The sequence below is a fragment of the Telopea speciosissima genome, chromosome 8 (assembly GCF_018873765.1).
Source record: "Telopea speciosissima isolate NSW1024214 ecotype Mountain lineage chromosome 8, Tspe_v1, whole genome shotgun sequence".
Taxonomy (NCBI): domain Eukaryota; kingdom Viridiplantae; phylum Streptophyta; class Magnoliopsida; order Proteales; family Proteaceae; genus Telopea; species Telopea speciosissima.
Genome location: NC_057923.1, coordinates 8833825 through 8839824, shown reverse-complemented (window position 1 = coordinate 8839824; position 6000 = coordinate 8833825).

Sequence of the window (6000 nt, the reverse complement as noted above, 5' to 3'; positions counted from 1 at the left end):
AAAATTGAAATTAATTATTAAACGATCCTATTTTTTAAACCAAAACCAAACAATTTATTAAACATTTCGATGGTCTTGGTGTAAACGGCTCAGTTCAATTTTGGTAAATGTTTCGATTTGGTTTTGACACCCTTATGCCCAATGCATATCCACCCCCACCTTGGCCTCCTTTTGGGGCGCCAATCTAGTGGCCTAGGAGCCCCTTGTTACGGACTGACAAAAGAAAAGAAGAAAGGATTGAGTTCCTTTTCCAGTTGCATAGCCTACAACAATGTCTCTCTATGTTTATCTCTCCCCTCCCACAATTGGGGCAGATATGTCATTTCATTGGAGGGAGGAGAGAGATAGACACAGAGAGGTGCTAGCATAAGCTACCTGACAACATTCTTTTCCCCCAAACCTTATTGAAATTAGTTTTCAATTTTTAGTTTTAAAATAGGGAGAAGGATAGGTACATGTGCATCGTCTGTGTGCAGTAAGCTAGTGGGTGGCACCCATGGAGTCATGAGACGGAACATCATAAGGAGGGCCATGGGGTCATTTCAAAGAGGGGAAGACAGAGATAGACACAATGGCTGCTTGCTAGCTAGCTTGCAGTATACCAAACCTTTTCCCTTTAAAATATCTCTAACTTTAAAGGGAGTGTCTGAATGACACCTTTATTGGTGTATTTTCACATTAAAATACCATTCTTCAATTCCATGTGGAGTTTCTTGGTGGGTCTAATCCATGAGCAGCGTACCATTGAAGATTGCGAAGCCGTTCCTCTGAATGCACAACATATGTATCCTATGACATGTTATGGGACCAATTGGACTGATAGTCCATTACTGCCCAATGATAAGCCCCATCATCAACTTGTCCAAGATATCCCAATCTAGGGAAAGGTTCACCGAGAGTGTAAAAAGGTGGAGCCGGCACAGATCGCTCAGATGGATACCCGAATATATTGTCGACAAGAGATGATCCAGCCCCAGATCTATCCTATAGCCATATGTATTAGTGCTCTCAAAGGATGGTCTACTAACATATCCACCCCCATACGGTCTATACCCACCATGTGATGCCGATCCGACGCTCTCGAAGCCACTACTATGATGTTGTGCTGGACTAGGGGATTCTGCTATGAAGGATGGCGCACGCCAATACCCAGATCCTCTAGTCTCCCCCAAACTCATGGCTTCCATAGTTCCAGACAAGCTAGATATATCCATCCAAGATTCTCCATCAGAAGGTCTAAATCCATGTTGAGTATGTGCACCATGATCCTCATCTTGTGTTGCATGAGTCAACTGGCTTTTCCCTATCCATGCTTGTGGATGTGACTCTGGATTTACCTCTTGTTGTCGAAACATTTCATCCCTTGCATGGCGTAATTCCTCTACTCTGGAACTATCATCATAATACCCACCACTCCTTATACCACCACCATCACCATCACCACTCCTTAGACCACCACCATCACCATCACAATCATCACCATCACCATCATCACCATCACCATCACCACCATCACCCTGAGTCTGGGTAGGTGGTTGAGTACCATCAGAGGAATGGGACCAGTCATCATCATCAATTTCACTACTACTAGGGTGTGGCTCGAATGGATGTGGGGTCTGCGAGTGAACTCCACCATCTGTTGCCATATACTCATAAACATTAGCACCCATCTGTGAAGCAATATGGCTGTTGGGTCGACCCCCATCCTCATCTAATAAAGGAGAACCTCGATCCCTGACCCACTCATAAAGGGGATTCTCATCATTGTCATCGACTTGGAATATTTCTGACAATTCAATTGGACTTGTATCATGTTCCATGCTCAATCGGATGTGCTCTTCACGCAATCTCATATTGTAATGCACATAAACCAAGTCCTCTAACCTCCTTGAACCCAATCTATTTCGCCTCTTGGAATGTATGAGGTTGAACGTACTCCAATTATGCTCGCATCCAGTGGCAGAACTTGTATGGGATAGCACTTTGCGTGCTATCTTCGCTAGGCTAGGGACATCGGTGCCATATTGCAGCCACCATTCAGCTGCAAGAAAATATTAAAGATTATTATTAGTTAATAGTAAATAAGGGTATATAGTTATATACTTAAATTTTAATGGAACGAGACTAATTCAGCCATACTAACCAGCAGAAGTGGTTTCTCGAGCTAATATTGCCACTGCTTGACCGAAACTCCCAGTGGCATCCCGAAAATATTTCATCTGACATTATGCTGCCTTAAATTAACATCAATACCTAAAATATAATTGTAGATGTGTTTACTTACTAAACAATGGTTGGTTCTCACCTCAGAATTGATGATGGCTTGGGCATCTGCATTTGGCTCAAGCCTTTCCACCACTCGGTGAACTGTATTTATCTATCTGCATCCCTATTCGATGCTTGTAGTGGTACTTAGGGTTTAGATAATATGCTAAACACAACAAAATTCTACAATTAGAGGATAAATGAAGATATATGTAAGCAATTGAATTGAAGTTACTAAACTAATAACTCACCAGCCTTATGTAGTGGATGCATGAGCTGCTTCTCCCATCGATCCTGGATAATCTGAAGAAGCTTTTGATTACCCTTTCTGTAAGTGGCCTCCACTTGCTCTTTCATCATATCAATTGCAGCCCATAAGTGTGGTAAGGTGGGCTTCCTTTGTTGATCCGCCATTTTCAACACTGTAACTAGTGGGTCTAGGATTTTTACAACCTTCTTCAAATCATCCCAGAACCTATCACTAGAGATGGTGGCCTGGGCTATCCTACCTCCACTAGTTGAAGACCCCTCCCAGTTAAACCATTCCTGAGAAGCAAACATAGACCTAAGGCTAGCCTTCTTAGCTTCGAAGCTTTGAAGTGCAACCCAATTGGTTGCAAACCGTGTAATCCCTGGCTTCACTGGGTCACCACCACACTTGGTCCTCAACATATACAATGTAAATCCATGATTGTAGATGTAGGTGCTTACTTGTCTTGCCATCTCCACCATCCGTTTTACAAGCGTTAATTTTCCCATGTCCTTCAACATGAGATCGATGCAGTGAGCAGCACATGGTGTCCAAAAGAGTTTGTATCTGGGATTCGCCATCAGTTTTTCCCCAGCCTTCTTAAAGTTGCTACCATTGTCTGTAATCACCTGGATCACATTGTCCACTCCCACATCCTTGACTACATCTTTCAACAAATTGTAGATTTATTTTGCATCCTTCTTTTCTTTAGATGCATCTACAGACTTAAGAAACACAGTCCTCCCATCACAGCTCAACATAAAGTTGATGATGGACTGTCTAGTGAGTCCAGTCCAACCATCACACATGATAGTCACTCCATAGTGCTCGCACATAGACTTCAAACCATCAATGTACTCCATTAGATCATCCTTGTGATAAGGCAAGTAGACATTGTACATCTCATATGGTGTTGGTCCCTTCACTCCAGATCCAGCCTTACCTATCTCATCCAACATACCTTGATAGTATGGCCCTTGGGCAACATTGGCAGGAATGTTGTGGTAGAAAGCCCATTTGGAGAATGCAATCCCCACTTTCTCCTTTACATTAGTCCACATTTGTTTTAACTTCTTTTGTTTAAATTGTGGTTGTCGAAAAAGTGCAGGATTTGTCCGGAGTACCTCAACATCTGGGTCCCTCATTGGGGGTGGGGATGCAGGCTGTGCGGCTCGGGCTGGCTTTGGGTCTGGGGCCCTCACACTTTGGGTCCTCCTCAAGAATAAATAGTTTCTAGATTTTGACTGAAGATCGATGACATATCATGTGGTTGCCATTATTTTATGGGATCAAACTTTTAGTCTTTTAGTAAACTGATTTGAAGGTAGGACCATAATGATTTACTCTTTGTGACTTTTATAATTTTTCTATTCCTATCCTTAATAAAATTAATGTGCATTTTGTTGATAGAGATTGTTAATATAGTATATGCACATGCACCTCAAGAAGGATGGGATTAAAGTAGACCATCTTTTTTGGTGAAGATAAAGTAGACTCTCTTGTGACCATAGATGGATTAATTAAAAAAAAAAATTTTTTTTTTGGGGGGGGGGGGGGGTGTGGTGGGGCATGGAGGGTGGGGTGTGGGGATATTCAAATTTGTATTTGCTATAACCATAAGTTGGTTGATGTGGCTAGAGAAGTGTTAATTAATGATGAGCAAAGCACTACCGAAGCATATTCTAGAACCAAAAAAGGTTTCAAGGAAGTGACAAAGACAAAATTAATCATAAACAGGAAACAAGGAAATTATTAAGATTCATGACCAAGAGATACACAAATGTACTCATTTCAATCATCCGAGATCGAGAGTGAAGCAGATGGCCGAGGAGTCTGGTTTCATTTTTTTTGGTCATCATGGGAATTTTATTTTTTCTGCTCACCATACCAAAGCTTGCAACCGGATATATATGATGTATGGCAACATTTTATGGCGATATCACTGGCAGTGATGAAACCATGCGTGAGCCTCACCCACTCGATCCTCCAGTATATATTTTTTTCTGTGCTTTAGTTTTAGTGAATCACTTTTATTTCTGGATGAAGAAGATAAGATGACAGGCGTCAAGAGCAAGCAGCTGATGATATGGGTTCCTATTGTGGAGTTGCACATTGAAGGCAAAAAGATTAACTTCAAGACACCCATGGGGGTCGGCAGCAAGGCTTTCCCTCTCACCTCATTCATGAACGAAGAGGAAAAGGAGGAGTATCTCCAACAAAACCCTGCAGTAAATTAATCAGTACTAGTCACTAGAATTTGGTCAAGTCTAGCTGTCAACTCTCAATGTATATATTATGGTGGATGCAATTTCCTTGAGTACTTTTTTATTTCCTTTTGTTTGCTATCATAATCCTTTCATCAACAAGTAATAATTAGTCTATTACTACTTGTTAAAACTGGTGAAGACAGAAAATAATAGGCACAGGCTTATGGATTTCGTTTGTTTTATTTAGCTCTTTTGGGCTTTGGGTATTGATTTTACCTGCAAAATTTTCCTTTACACAGCTTTTACCTGGAAACAAAGAAATAATAGCTTTATAATTGGATTTTATATCTTTGATTTATTGATCTTGAGATTGAAGAGGGGCAGAATTAGATATGCAAGAAATTAGGGGAAGTACCAAATAGTTGAGGTGTAATAAAACTTTTAAGTGGAGTGTAAAGTTGCCACCTTGCTTTTTGCAGGAATCGTTCGAATCGAAGCCGTTGGTTGTAAGCTACAAGTGTGGAATGCTCTGCAAACCAAGTTTGATTACATCTTCAAGAGATTGTGAATAAGATCATGGTCCAAGAGGAGTTGCAAAACAAGTTTCTCCAAGACTTGGAGAGGAGAGAAGAAGAAAAGGTTAGAGAAGAAGCATGGAGGAAGATGATTCGGATGGACAGCAAGATGGAGCTCAACACTGAAGCAGTGATGGAATGATCTTTAAAGTGCAAACCAAATTTGATTGTTTCAACATATGTTGCGTGTTCTACATAGGAGATTTGAAAACAAAAAAGAAGAAAAGAAGACTTTGAAAGCCAAAAAGAAGAGAAGACACAGAGTTTGAAAGCCAAAAAAAACAAGAAAAAGACATAGTTTAAAAGAGAAAAAGAAAAAAAGACATGTCTATTGTACTATTATTCTTAAAAATCGTGTTTGTACTATTATTCTTCACATGCCATTGAGAAACCATTGAAAAACTATTCAAAATGTAAATGATAGCTTGGTTTCGACAAGGTTTAGGTTTCGATCGAAACCTGGGCGAAACCAGGGATTTTTTAAAATTCATGCTCAACTAATCTCGAAATCGATTAAAACCGAGACAACTCGACGGTTTTGACCAAGTTTTGATTCCATGAAAATGATTGCCTTACCCCTGTAGAAAGGTAGGGGTTTGTCGATCAATTTCCACATACCTGCAACTAACACACCATAGGGTGACGTTCTTTCTCCTAATAGGCCGGTGGGGAGCATCTAGCACCCGACCCGACCCCGACCCCG